The sequence below is a fragment of the Vitis vinifera genome, chromosome 1 (assembly GCF_030704535.1).
Source record: "Vitis vinifera cultivar Pinot Noir 40024 chromosome 1, ASM3070453v1".
Classification (NCBI taxonomy): domain Eukaryota; kingdom Viridiplantae; phylum Streptophyta; class Magnoliopsida; order Vitales; family Vitaceae; genus Vitis; species Vitis vinifera.
Window position 1 is genome coordinate 4365911 of NC_081805.1, and position 16198 is coordinate 4382108.

The 16198-nt window shown below is 33.0% G+C and overlaps 1 long non-coding RNA gene across 1 annotated transcript; it reads left to right on the top strand.

Moving 5' to 3' along the window:
- The first annotated feature begins 8813 nt into the window (after window positions 1–8813).
- On the top strand, window positions 8814–14765 carry LOC104881043 (uncharacterized). The gene is made up of 2 exons (XR_787088.3): window positions 8814–9337; window positions 9443–14765. It is a non-coding gene; the product is annotated as an uncharacterized LOC104881043 (long non-coding RNA).
- Window positions 14766–16198: the final 1433 nt, after the last annotated feature.

Genomic DNA, 16198 nt, shown 5'->3' on the forward strand with positions numbered 1-16198 from the left:
CACGTGAAGAGGTTTCTGTGGTGGCTGGAGGATGGCCAGACCTGATGTAAAGCACAAAAAGGAAAAAGACAAAAAAAAAAAAAATGGTGGAAGAAGTACTAGAAGGGTAGTATGTACCGTATAAAAAGCGAATTGAGAGGGACGCCCATCTCTATAAGTCAGGGAAAGGGGTTAGGTAGCGGTACGTATGGTAACGGGGTATGCTGTTTCTGGCCCGCTGGTGCCGGCGTGTGATGGTGTTGATTTATCGTACAGGGTACTTTCTTTAACCATTTGCAGCATCGGTAGTGGCAAAATAAACGAGGACACCCATCTCATTAAGTGTGTCGGCTTCTTCCACGTCATACAACAGGAAACTTTAGTTGAAAGAGAGATCCAAGAAAAAAAAAAAGCCTGTAAAAATTGAACAAGAACCATAAACTTGATTCCCAAGGAAGTTGGACTTGTTCACTAGCTTATATAAGTATATAAGTGAGTTTGAAACCTAATGAAGAGTATATTTTAGCACATTATGTCCAGGTTTGTTGTACTTAGAACAATGGGGAGTAGAACTAGTGGAGGCTTCCAATGATGAAGAATCCTTTCCACTAAAGGGGGTTTCAACCTTATTCATATGGTTTTTATTTCTAACATAATCACCTTTGTTAATTATTTCATTTAGAGAAATATCCCAGTTTTGAATACTAGATTTTTTTCTCATTCTTTTAATTTCAAGGATTAAGGATTTATTTTTCTCGGCTACATTCTTATGTTGACACCCTAGAAATTTCACTTTGCTAAGAAGATTTATTTTTTATTTTTATTTTTGTTTTTAATGCCGACATCTCATTAAAAAAATTAGCATTTTCTTATTTAAACGAATCATTTGTATTAAATAATTTTGAGTGTTATTGATCGCTTTTATGCTTTCGGATTTAACTATTCCTCATGTAAATTCTTAAACTCATACTCAGTTATCACTAGAATCAAAATCATTCATAGGATCAAATTTAGAGTTTACTAAAGCAACAAAAATAAATAAATATCATTTTGATAATATTTACTGTTTCTTAAGTTTAACGTCTTACTTGCACTTTAGACTTAAAAGCACTCTAAGTCATTTTCATTACTTTTTTAATATTTAGAGGACAATTATTGACCATGAGTCTTAATCATCCATAATTAAAACATTTAACATTCTTATTTTAGAGAGGCTTTTTTCCAAGGTACGTAATGTCAACTAGCTTTTCCTTTATAGAGTCTAGTTTTTAAAAGAATATTTCACAAGCTTTCATGGTATTTTAAAACTTCTTAATTATAGAGGGTAGCTTGTGACAAGTTCAAATTTCCTCGGTTCCAAGAAACTTTCAAAATTATCTTCTTAAGCTTCTTCGAATTAGGACGAGACATGTCATAAGCTTCTTTGAATCTTTTTGGGAGTCACTTGAGGATTTTTCTTACAACTTTATATTTAGGAATTTTCCCAAAAAAACTCATTTTCTTACGTTCAAGTGCTTTCAAATTTAAAAATTTGGATAACTTTGCAGTAAAATTGCCCTCATATGTACTTAGAAGAATGTCTTAAGCCTCTTTAGCATCCCTTACCATATTTTATTGTTAATAATTAAAAATAAAAATAAATATTTTTACTTTTATTTATTTATAAATCATATGTTTTTATAAATACTCTCGGAAAAATCTTTTATAAATTGTAATTAATTTTTATAAATGACAAACATTAAAATAGGGATAAAAGTATTGTACTCGAAGATTCATTGGGTCATTGAATGCCGATTAGTCCAATATCATAAAAATGTTTTAGTGATCATACTATGTGTTTTTCTATTAAAACATTGCATTCGAGACTTCAATGTTGCCAACAACCATATGAAACATTATACCACTGAAGTGAATTAATTACTTTGAAAAACATTTGGTCTTACTTTCTAAGTTCACATTTTCCACTTTCGTATTGCTTTTACTTGCTTGCTAGTTGGACCGTTATAGTTATATAATTGTGCTTTTTTGGAGAGAGATTTGTGAGTGTTTTGTTGATGTACTTTAAAAGGGCTTTTTGAGAAAATAAATTAAAAAAATTCATTAGTTTCTTATTTCTTAAATATGTTACAAGAGCTTTTATTGTGAAAAGGGCCTTTAAAGCTTTTGAAAAAATGCAGGCAAAGCCGGTGAATGATGACGGGGAGTAAGTGATCTGTGGTCCAATGGGACAGAGACATGGGGGTAACCTATAGCATCAAAGGGTACGGGAGTTGGCGCAGTATGCAGGGGGTTGGTGTACAAAATTAAAGCTAATTAAAGCCGATGTTCATGGAAATTCGTGTTGTAAAAGTCGAGATATTCTATTATAATTTAAATTTATATGACTAATAATTATATTAAAAATATAAATTTAAATACTATTTAATTAAAATTAAATTTTATATCTATCTATAATTAATATCTCAATCAAATATATTTATGATTTAATTAACTTATTTATATAAAAATAAAATTAAAACAAATTAAATATGAATTATATACTTTAAGAATATAATTATGTTAATTAATGAAATTATAATTCGGGTAAATTTTGAATTATATAGATTAACCTAAAAATTATTTATTTATTAAATGAGTCATACAAAATTAATACGAATTTGACTCAAATTTATTTACACTTCAATCTAAACCTGTAAAAAGTGTGTTAAGTTCGAGTCGTATTATTGAATCGTCTTAAATTCATTTATACTGAATCTAAACTTGTGAAATATGTGTTGGATTTAAGTTCTGTTGGTAAATTGTATCAAATTTAGTGACCCTTAATAAATATATACTTTTTTTTAATAATTACTGTGTTTTCTTCAACATCCAGCCAACACCTTTGTTGAGAATGAGTCGCAGTCCGAATATTGAATGAATCAGATGGTGGGTTCCTTGCAAGAGCACCCATCCAGCACTAGTATGGGGTCATACAAATCTATAGCTGGATCCTCCACTTTGCTGATGGCCTTAGGTTGATTCTCATATTCCTAAATTTTCATTCGATTGAACTGAGACAGGCACTAGTGTTTGACTATGGGCAAATGGGTTGGTCGATGTTAGATGCTATAGTAAAAATATATATGTATTTCAAAATTTTATTTTGATTTGACTCGTCACGTTACATACACCAAATTTTCAACCACCCCCTTTTCGAAACGTGTATGCCTTGTAGGGTTCTAAGGTCACGATCATACATTGATGCCAGTATCTCTCTAGTTTGCCTTGTTCAGGGGAAATTTATTTTATCTTTTTTCTGTACTCAAGGAAGCGTCCGGACTCCGGCTTCTTATCCTTTCGACGGATATGATAGAAAAATTAAAAGAAAATAAGCAAATATTTCAAGGGATTGACGCTTATGCTTATGATATTAATCTTGGTATAGCCACGTAAAATGTCTCCAAGAATTCAATCCATTCTCTCTATCATATAATTCATATTTTGAAAAATCAGCCCAATCTGGAATTTGTTGTTTGTTTGAAAACTTAAAAGTTTTCAACCTCTTTTAATGAATTTTATATCTAATATTTTATTTTTAATCATTTTATATATTTATATAATTATTTTTAAAAAAATTTAAATAAAAATAACTAAAAACATTTAAAAGATATTATTTAAAAATATCTTTTTTTTTTTGTTTTTAAGAATAAAAACCAAAAATTCAAACTTGAAAAAGATTGATCAAGAATGATCTCTTGTTTTTATTATAAGATCATGATTTGATTAACATATATTTGGTGAAAATCATTTTTTTTTTTAGAATAATAAAAAATGTAAAGTGTTTAATTGAAATATGAAAAGACTGAATTGAAAATGGATGAATTGAAGAGGGAAAGAGATTCTAAAACAAAGAAAATGATATAATGATTTCAAATAAATTCAACAAAGAGTTAAGGGGAAAATCTCATGTACCATCCCTAAAGTGATTCATTTGTCAACTTTTCCTATCACCAAACAAGAAATTAATTTTTAATTATTAAATATGTTTTTTTTTGTATTTTTGTTTTAAAAAACAGAAAACTTGTTTTCTTGGAAACATGTTTTCAAACAAGATCTCAAACTCCATGATTGAGTTGCAAAGTAAAAGTGATTAAATTTATACTTAATATTTATTTACTTTTTAAATTTATTTTTGTTGTTTCTTCAACCTTTCTCCATCCACATATATTTTATTATAAATGGCAATCAAATGGATAAACCAAAAAGTTGAATAAGCCTTATCCATATGATTCCTTAGTATATTCGGTAGGCATGGAAAAGATATATTTAGTGTTATGTATATATTTTTAAACTTATTATTATTTTTTAAATTTTATTTATTTGTATTATTAAATCTTTATTTAATTAGTTTATATTTCTATTAACAACTTAGATTATATATATATATATATATATATATATATATATATATATTTGATGATTTAAATTCTATTTCATCCAATTTGAAAAATGGACGATATAATATATGTGATGAAATTATAATTATAAGATTTTATGAAAATTATATCGAATGGATAGAGCCGAACAATATATTTATATATTAAATGATCAAATATGATAAACATCAATGTGTATGACAATGATTATAATATTTATATAAATTAAAGGTTCAAATTCGAGCATTATATTAGATAAACAATGATTCCATACTACAGTGCTTACAAATTCTAAATTGAGGTTATGCGTAGGTCTCCATCAACCCCAAGCTGTGGAAAAATGACAAGACATTGAAGAAAAAGTAAGATAAAACAAAAACCCGAAAAAAAAGGGTAAAAAAGAAGAAGTTAAAACCAAACGTACAAGCACACTATCTCAAGATTCTCAATCCCCACATCTGCATCACGCACTTCAGTTAATATCTGTGGCCCAGCATGAAGTCTGGGAAAATTTTCTTCCCAAGTGGTTCGACTGTTCGAATCCCACTTTCTTTTTGTTTGTGCCTTTCTGGAACCTTGTGTTGTTGCATGTATGAATGTATTAGGCTCTTCACGTCTGATACCGACAGAAAGACAGGCTCATAAAGGCTTAAACATATTTGGAAGTTCATGGTTGTTAGGTGCCATTATTATTTTTAATTTTAAGGAAGGACCCAAACCTACCCCATTTTTGGTTCAATTTTTCCTCAATATTTTATCAATTCAATTGTTTTAGGGGAATATTCAGGAATGGGGTTTTGGATTAAATTACAAAGTTTAGTTTATGTTGTGACTAGTCACATTGTTCATATGAATTCAAATGAACAAAAATTTAGGGTAGATATTGAAACATCCTTCTTTGTAAAATGTTTTTTATATAGGAATAGAATATAAAAATGCTTTTGGAAACTACTTTCAAGACCTGTTTATTTTTATTTTATTTTATTTATTTTTTAGAACAAAAAACATGATAGCATGTGTTGGTCGTGAATTATTTTTAAACAAGTTTTTAAGAATTGTTATGATAATAAGGTTTTTTTTAAAGATAATGTTTTAATTATTTTGATTTGTTTTCACTTGTTTTTTCAAGGATTATTTTTAAAAATAACTATATAAATATGAAAATGATTGAAAATAAAATACTATATATAAAAATTACATTTAAGATATATTTGGAAATATAAGAAACAATTTGAGAACTTTCCAAATTCCTAAACAAACTTTTGTTCTATTAAACATGCATTATAAAACTATTTTTGAAGTGTTCTAATATAAATAAATTTTTGTTCTATAAAACATGTATTAAAGAATTGTTTTTGAAGTATTCCGAAACATCCCATATACATACATGTATACGCACACAAATTGAAGGATTACTCTTAAACTCTATTAAATCATGACTATATTATTTAGTTGATTACAATATGTGAAAATTGGGGGATTTACAAGTAATTTACAACAAAATGATAACTACAATTTACAAAGATAGATTTCGATAACTTGAATCAAGGGATTTGATTTCTTTGATGTGATAGTATGATATGATGAAGATTCTTTCCCAACATATCCCTATAAGATAGTGTTTTGTTTTATATTGGATTGAAGAAAATTCAATTATTGCTATGGTTTATGCAAATTGGTATTTGATAATGTGAGAAACTCAAAGTTGGCTAACGACTTTGTCACTTGCAAAGCTAAAACCTATGGCAATGTGTTTTATCAATGAGTGAAAAATCAGATTAATACAAAGGTAAGTGGTAATGACAATAACCCTAGACGAATTCTTGAGTGGGACACCTAGCTTATGGAGTAGGTTGTCCTAGAAGCCACTACATGATATCGACCTCAATAGAGGAGTAGACAAGTTAATGTTTCCTTTTAGGGCTCTAAGCAATTTGATTGATACCAAAATAGGTAACGAATTCATTTGTGAAGTTTACATCATCAAAATTATTGATCTCATTAGCATCAAAGAAGGCATACAAGTGAAATGGTGAACTGCCCTTAAGGAAGATATTGTGATTGATTATGCACTTGATCAGATAGTGAAACTCTTTTAACTATTATCTAATGAGTTTGAGAGGGTTGATGCATGAATTGAGAGAGTTTGCTAACAACAAATAATATACCCTCTTGAGTAATGTAGCATGTTTCGATCCTCAAGATTACCAATCTAATTAGCATCAAAGAAAACATACAAGTGAAATGGTGAATTGCCATTAAAGAAGAGACTATGATAGATTGTATGGTTAAGGTAGCAAAACACTTTTTTAACTACCGTTTAATGAGTTTGAAAGGGTTGGTGTGATATATAAACTTCCTTGTAATCTTTCTTAAGACCATTTTAAGGCATGTATAACTAGATCTTTGTCATCAAGGGTTGCATTATAAAGAGCATTTTGGTCATATAAACTTTTGAGATCAAGTTTGGAAAAATTTTGAAATAGACTCATCTCCATGTGTTGTTGAAATAAGTTTTCCTTTGTGATGGGGGTAAGAATATGAGCATGATTGACATAAGGATAAGTTAATTTAGACCAAGTTTCCCAAATATTGTCATGGAAGCTAAGAACAACATAATTAATTCAGATAGTAATATGACATCAGAAAGGAGTTTATTTTGGTCGGGTATGAATCCAGGATTAGTAGGTATAAGACATGATAGAGAGCAATTTGCATAATCCAAGAGGTTATAGCCAAAAAGTAATCAAATTGAGCATGCCATGATGGGTAGGTGTCGGTAGTTAGTTTCAAAGGGAATTGAACATTGGATTGATGGAGATGAGGTTATTTTGAGGATTAATCATGGAGGTGATATGGGGGGTATGGAAGTAGAAGGATTGGAGAGCGAGCAATTAGTTATAATGGATCAAAAATCTCAATGAGAGCAACTTAAGGACTCTAATACCCTAAAGAGAAGTTAAATGTTATAAAATGATAGTTGTATTATTTATTACCATATACAACTCGATCTATACATAGAAGTGAGAGCATAGGAAAGAATTAGGAAAATTGACTAGGCTTGAACTAATTTACAATAAAATGATAACCATAATTAATTTAGATATATTTGGTCAACTTGAATTATATGTGTGTATGTATGCATGTATATAACTTGGTTAGATAGATATTTAACTTATCTATTAGTCTTTTGAAATTTATGTCACCGAATGGTGGGACACAATGCTTTTTGAACTCCTTACTTTTTAAGAAGATTCAAATATTTATTAGCTAATCAGTTTTTTTTATTTGGTGGCTTAAGAAGATTCAAATAACTCCTCATGCTATGATTTATAACATTGATGATATATATAGTGGTTTCATATGTATATTTCATAACATCTGTGAGAAGAAAACAACTAATAGGTTTAACAACCGATCGAAAAGGCTATTCACACCCCTAATGAGTAAACATATGGTGTAGAAGGGATCAGTTAAGCAGCCAACACTAATTCAGAGAATTTTTTGGGATTCTCAGAAGTTTGAAACAAGTTCCAAGAGTTGGTTTAATTAACAAAAGGGCGAACTTCAGTTGAAAGCTAACTAAAATATATTAACTGTTACCAACCAAGAGCTTTTGGAAAAGACCCCGGCCAATCCATCACAATTCAAGAAGCCGTTTCAATCAATTTGATGGCCAGAGATAGTGCCATGATGCAGGTTTCAGTTGGAAGTAAAGTTCTGATTTTGGGCGACTATTAGTTTCCTTCCCAACTTGGTTTCTAAATCAATCTGGTGTCATTTTCAGTCAGATTAAGTAATTTTCAAAATTATATACTTTTAGGTTTGTTAGATTTGTACTACTTATACAAATTTCTTATTACGAGTAGTATTTCATGTTTGGTAATATAAAAGACTGATAAAGGACATGTGGGTCATATTTGTAATGTAGCGCAAATTTGTCCGTTACATATCTTAAAAATGTGAATGTACAAGTAAAGAATCAATATTTATCTAGCCGTTCCATGTGGGCTTTTGTCGTAAATAAGCTTAATAATGAAAAAAAGGACTAAACACAATTAATAGTAATGATTAATTTACAACTTAATAACTTAATATTTTGAGTCAAATGGTAGTTTAAGATAATAAAAGAGCCACGGTCATATACGTATCCTGTTGTCAATTGCTATTAATATTTGTTTCAATCATAACAATGACTTTTTTTTTTCTCTTAATGGGGGGTCAGAAGAGTTTACCCTTTCGCATGAATTTTAGGGTTGAATGTTTTATTGAAGCAGGAGATGGATCTTCCTTTCTCATGCTTGTCGTTCCAGCTGTCACAGTCAAAATGCTTACCAACCAATAGGGTGGGGGGTGTGGAGTTTTGGTTGCATACGGTATTTGGTGCACTGAGGAGGAGGATGAGAATAAGAGGAGCTAACTAGGAATGTAGCTGTGAAAGGAACCGTTGGTGACAAGGATAAACGAAGAAGTGGAGGTCAGGGAAGGTAGATAGGAATTGGGATCATGTGAGGTAGAAGGCCAAGGTTGTATCATTCATCCATTTTTGTTCCATCAGCACTTCAGAAACACACGAGCACAGCTAACCTCATTGGGTTCCTTTCGCTTTCTGCATTGCTCACCCTCCTTTCACTTCATCTACTCTCCTCTCTCTCTCTCCTCTACTATTCATTGCAAAAATAACCCTATAATTTTCTCTTCCCCACTTGTTTATTAAGCTGGAAGGTTGTTACGGTAGAAAATTCACATGCACCGTTTCCTCTCATCCATATCACCCGTGAGTCAAAGCTCCCTTCTCACGTGTAACAAGTAGCAGATACTCACAACCATCATGAAACTCGCACGCTTCAACCATTGAAGATCTTTTTATCCTATCCCCTATAAAATCGGGCTACCATGGGGATTCAACTCAGTTCCCTTGCCTATAGAGGGACCTGCTGGTGGTATGCCCTCTTCGTCTTCTTCATCTTCTTTTCACCCTTTCTACTGCTTCTTTTGAGCTTTGTTTGGGCTCAGTCTTTGTTTTGCTTATAGTTTGTTGTTTGCAGACGGGTTCCAAGTTGTCCGTTTGATTATGACCAGAAGATTATATGGTGATCGGCGATGATGACGGGTGAGTGGATTCCATGCTATTCTTGTCAAGTGAGCAGTTTTTTGCAGATTAGCCTTTGTTTCGTTGTCTGTTCGACCTTGAACATATGGTCTATAATCCATATGGGAACCCTTGTTTGTCACAACTTCTTTGCATAAAATAACCCAATATGAGCGAACTCTTATTACTGTTGATGCCGATCAACTCTGGTTACAATCCGATATAATCAAGTTCCTGCTATTATTGATCTCGATGATCAACATGGATCCCAAAACAAGTCACCTATTAGCATCGGTGCCAGTCCACTTCTGTTAGTTTTGGTCTGCCTTTGTCGTGTTCTTCTCTACTCTCTTCCTCTCTCTTCATGAATTAATAGCCATGCTGATATTTCTTATCCCATTAGATATGCTGCGTAATGATCAAAGTGCAGTAATAAATTTTATGCGCATGTGTCGGTTTGTGAGCATATGTATATGTGTACAGCCTTGAGTTTTGTTTACTAATTTGAAAGCAAACAATAAGATATAGGATAAAAGATTGTGGTTTTCTATAGATATCAATTTCAGCTTTGCACGAAGCTTGCTGGTGCAATGAAAGTATTACTTAGAAAAAGAAAAGAGAATACTAGATGATCTAGTTTGGGTACAGGCTATATAGTAGAGGGATTTCCAAGGTATTTTCAACCTTTGGGATCTTACGTCTATCATCATCTCATCAAGTTCATTGATATTGATTTAGATCTATTTATTTTAAGCCGTCTTCTTTTATCATGTTAATCTATTTTGGCATTAATGGAAATAGTAATTAGACCAAGTGGAGTTTCGGTTTTAATATGATCATAGTACTGCAGCTATGTATGATCGAGAAAAGTTGCTGTGGGAGTTCTGGGTTTTGATATGGATCTGGGTATAGACTGCAGATTAGGGATATACTACAAGAAAGGGAAGCTCACATATGGAAGATAGTTTTTTAAGATTGGAAATAATGATCTTGTTTTCAATTTCTCTCATTCTTAGACATAGAATCCAAAGGATCCTAGCTAGCAAGAACCTCTTCATAGGCAAGGGGAGGACATTAGAGAGATACTATGAAGGTTTGAGCGAAATTAAAGTAATTATGATTGCTCAGGGGTAATACAAGAAGTGACCTTGTGCATAGATCTTAGCTACTATAAGGTGTTTGAAAAGATATAGGTTACCAAGATACAACTATTGTAGCTGTAAGTTCTGAATGAATCTTTAAATGATAGAAGTCTCTTGATCAGGATTAACTCAATATGACAAATATAAGTAGAGTACTTATTTCATTTGTTACTTGGGCCCTTCTCTTCAAAATCTCTCATACCACTACGAACAATTGAAAGAGTAAGAAGTAAGAACCGACGGGTGTTCTCTCTGTGCATGGTGCATTTATGGGAAAGCCATAGATCTTTTCAACCAATCTGTGTTTTCACAATAAAAGTTCAATTTTTGGTAGATGAAAAGTTCGGAGCACGGAAATGCGTATTAATAACAAAATTTATTCTTCTGCAAACCCGATCCCCCAAAAAAGCCATATACCCGAAAACTGTGAATAAGGTCAAAATATCATTTGGAAGTTTAGATGAGTTTTGTGAAACCACCCATGTTGTAACCGCTAGAATTAATGCCTATTTTCTTTAGAAGTACTGTATCTGGTGGACACGAAGTCCCAATTAATTACCCAACTTTCCATGTATCTGTTGGAAGTGGGAAAATGATGTTATGTACTTTATACAAGGCTATATTGTTTGTCTTACTTTCATTGCATATTATTTTATTAACCTACTGAAGTAGTGATCCCCTTAATGATTAGGGCAAGTTAGGGCTTTTCTCAGTTTCCTTTCTGAAGTTAGGACAAGTTCCTATATCAGCGCTTGATATTAAGGTTCTTGTCCTAGTTCCTGTTTAGGGGCCTTCTGTAGGTCAGTGTTTCTTTTATGCTAAGCGGACCCTCAGGCCTTTGGCAGTGTTAGGAAGATTGACGACCATACTACTCATTGCCCTTTTTTTTTTTCCTATCGCAATCATATATTTTTGTATTCTTGTAGGATATCATTTAATTTTCTTAGAAGTGTATGAGCTCATTTGGAATGTAAAGGCTCAAATCAGCTGGTGGTAAAGTTTGAATAGGGATGACACTTGGCGGGAGGAACATGACCCCCAACTCAGAGACCTGAAAAAGTAAGGGGCATGGGCCGGGGGTCCTTTAAGAGTTGGGACTGCGACTGGGTTGAAAAATCATGCTCTGCGAAAGGTCAACAGTGGAGTTCTCAAGCCTTATTTGGATTCTATGAGCTCCTAATTGGGTCTAGATTGGATCTATGAGCTCCTACTTCAAAAGGTTCATTTTCATTCAGTGGCCAACGAGTCTCAAGATAGAATTGAACCCAACCCTGACTATCTCTCTGCTAATTAATTATCCGCGTGTAACTTTACTAGTTATTGTAGTTATGAATGTACATAGAGATAAAAATGGAGTTCCCTATTGGTTTCAAATGTCTATAACAGGACATTCATTAGATGAGATATTTTCTGCATTTAAATTGGTCACATAGGAATTTTAATTATGTTTGTTGGTCTTGGTATTGTGTCAAGCTCTTCCTTACTCTAAACTTCCAAGGTGCATGGATGTGTATGCTCATTGAATAGTGAATAGTAGCACATAAAAGTCTACTATTTCGTGCCCTCTAACCCCAATGTCTAACACCAACACCACTACCTAACAAATGCGGCCTAACAACCACTTGGTTGAGCGGCATGGCTCAAAGAATGGTAGAGGGTACGTTAGGTGGGGTCATAGGCAGATATGTTAAGCCATTTGGGTCACCCCAGAGTGCAAGATTTCGAAGATAGGAAAAGCCAATTTTGTGAAGGTCGTACTGGCAATGAACGTAAGGTGTTAGCAAAGGACTGTCCTCTTGACAAGGCTTTGCACGGAAATCAACACCCTTTCCCTTCAGCTTCAAGATTCAATGCTCACAAAGGAAGTGTTCCTCACCTCTCTACTCAGAAATACAAAGAAAAGGTACCCTTCTTCCCTTCTCTCTTCCTTCTAACATTTTTTCTTTGGCAAAATAGATGGCTCAGGTGGGAGGTTGGGTCCTGGTAATAAGTCAGAAACAGCCAGCCTATTTACCGTCATCGCCACAACTTTCGGCTTGATTACTGAGAGCACAGATGGTAATATGCAGTGCTGGCATGAGCAATGGCTGAACATGGGTGCCATGATAATTGCAAAGGAAGCTCAATTAATGTGTTGATGTGTTATTAGAGAAGTCCTATTTTCACCCAAGGCAGGTACACTTGTCAACTTTTCCTCCATACTCGAATTGACTACCCATACTTTAAGGGAATGGGATTTTTCTTCTTCTTCCTGATCATGTCATTTTCTTTCTGATCATGTCATTTTCTTTTTCACCCTAAAAGGAAGCAGACGCCTATTTTCAAAACTAACACCATCAACCATGTTAGACCGTAAATTGAAAGGTTCATGGGTTAGAGACTTGCGCATTCATCTTTGTCAGATGGGCATTATTGTTGCAAAAGAACTAAGAAACTCAGGAAAAAGAAAATGAAAGACTGGAAATCTCCATGTTCTCGCTGTGATGAAATAGAAAACCCCTTTGACAATATGTACTTAGACTATATGAGCCTCCTTGACAAATGTTTTTAGGCACGGTTTTTGGTTTTTAGAAAAAGGAAAAAACAGGAAAACACTTATAGTAAATAAAAAACTATTTTTTAATTGTCTTAACTTATTTTTTAAGATTGTTTTTAAAAAATAATTATATATAATTAAAAATTAAATATTAAATATAAAAATTAGTTTTAAAACATATTTAAAAATATTAAAATCAAATTAAAAATATTTTAACTTTTCAAATAAATTATTCTACAAAATATAAAAGAACAATTTTCAAATATTGTTCTAAAAAACTGTTTTTATAAAAAAAATTAATTCTAAAAATATTTATTAAATAAGACCTATATTAAAAAAAAGAAAAAAAAAGAAGGTTGCTGTCATGTTCTAAAAATATCAATGGACTGTATTTTCATTCTTTAAATTTGAATCATTCTTTAATCTAAAATTTGAATTTATCCTTCTGAATTTTCTTCAATTTGTTTGGTTAAAATTTATTTACCCATTTGATATTTCAAACTATAGTGTATGGATTCTAAATAAGGTCTCAAAAATTTTCAAATATCATATAGTTAAAGAGTAAAAAGAAAGCGAGGATGAGTGAAATGTCAATAGCAAGATGTCAGTGAAATCAGGGCGAAGGAACTTACTACCAAAATAATTTCCAAGTCTAATGATGATGATGTGAAACCCAAATGGCAACCTAGACGCCCTATTATTATATGGCAGTTAGTCAAGGTAAATAAACCTACCTCTTGTGATAGCACAATAGACTCTACTTAAAAGACGATTTTCTTTTTCTTTTTCATATAGAAAAAACCATATACTTCCCCTCATTGACACTCAATACAATCATGTTACATCAGCAATCATAATCATGGTGCTGGGAAGGGAGGCAAGTCACGTAATTCCAAGTGTCGAGGAGTGGGAAAGTCAGTGAACTTTAGCAGGAGATAGCGGAGGTTTTATTGGTGCGAGTTGTTTAGCCCCTTTCACATGGACCCTGGAAAATGACTTCAAGTTTATCAACAAACTGTAACAAATTCTCTCCACTTGTTGCAATACCCCGATCCCTTGTCAATTACAGTTTCCAACATCCAACATGATGCAATGCACGATGCTATATACCGTCATTTTAACAAATTGAATGTAAAGTTGTCGTTATTGATCCTTGAAATGATAGATGAATGCCCCAGATCAGATGGTGATGTTATCAGCGCAATAATTGGCCGGTGATATGCAGGGATGTCGATGATTGTGGAGCAGGCCTGGACGCCACGAAAATGGTTTCAAAGAATACAAGAACCAATTTTGCAGACTAATGTTGACCTAGAGCTTTTCTTCAAATTCCTGAAATATTGGCTAGGAGTCCATTCGTGTTATATATATGGGCTACAGAACTATAGAGGGATGCTTCTAATCAAATCATTTGGATCAAGTGATATTTATGGTTGGGAAGGCGATATTTCATCTTTTAGATCAAGTTGAATTTCCTGGTACAATGTTATATGTTCTTTAGGCACTTGACCATACATACATTTAACAATTTGTTATTTTTTACTTATAAAAAGACAAAGAAATGAAATCGAATGGACTTCTGGATGGGTTATAATTGAGTATACACAAAAGCAAGCTTAGTGTATAAGATAGTTTGGTGATCTGCCATGAAGATCACTGCATGTCTATATATACTTGCAGTAAATATTTACTTCAAGAGGGAGCAAGGAGAAGAAGCCAAAAGGAAGATGCTGCCAATTATTCAAAATAGTTGCAACAAGGGTGTGGCGCTTTGAGGTCAAGGAGTATTGGCTGGAGCTAGCCTTTGATGTTATGAGACAGGTGATGCTGATCAATTCAATCAAGATTGGCCTCGGTATTTTTGAGCAATCTGATGGATGCTAAACCTTCAGAAGAAATGGTTTCACATACTGTTTATCTACTTATAACCCATAGGTCCTACACACCCCTCTTTCGTTGATGAATTAATAGCACTTAGTTTAAGATGGTGGAAACTTTGATTGCAGGCAAAGTTTTCAATGTCTGCTTGTTAACAAACCAGTAAACTTGCTAAAAGTGAGAGATGAGAACCAAATTTTAGTTGCTTTTTTATCAGTTTTGATTTTGAGAAATCAGATTCCATAGGTTCAATTAAGTGATTGGAATGCATTCTTAACTCCAATGGCAATTAGGCAGGATCAAGTACTCTCCTTCTAATTATCTCCGCGACCATTCTGAATGCGAGTTTGCATGTAGTGGGTGACCTAACCGTGCTTATTTGCAGGTGTACAAGATATTTTTAACTTTCTTCCATGTCCTGCTCAAAGCTTGTCTGTGGGTACAATGTTAGACCGGCAGGTTCCATACTACAATTCTTTTAGAAGCCTTTTTAGATACTATATATGGTTGAGGCCACTCACAAGGTCAAGGCTGAGGTGGCTCTATATTGCTTGTTGGCTATGATGAGACTGTTTTAAATTCCCGTATCTACCTTGGTTGACATGCATGGAAGAAATGGCGCTGTTGCACTAAAAATGATAGATGTACGTATATGGTATAGGCATTTGGTGCTCCGATCGGCAGCTGCTAAAGAGGAAGGCAATTGACTTTTTCACTTTAATACAGCTACACGATATGTGTCATTCAAAGTCCACTATAACTCCCTGCCTCATCAATCTTTCAGATGAGGATGCCGGAGATTGGTAAAGAACATAATCAATATCGAGATGATTCGAGGATTCTCAAGGTTATTCCTTATGAGACTGATCATGGTTTTCATGCATGCATGACAGTTGTTTTATTTCCTTTTCTTTTCCAAAGATTTTGGCCCCGCATAGGACTTGAAAGTTTCTAAAATGATTGATTTTGCATCTAGCGCTACTGGGAGATTTCCTGGAGGTTTTTCAACCTTACCTTCATCATTCTTGTCCTTAAACAGACTAGGCATGGGTTGCTTCCTCACTTCAGGCAAGTCTTGGGTGTTGTAAAATGGTTTATGAGATGATATGGCCTAAGTTTTTAGCCTATGGATAATAATCCTCTGTTAGGCAAAGTA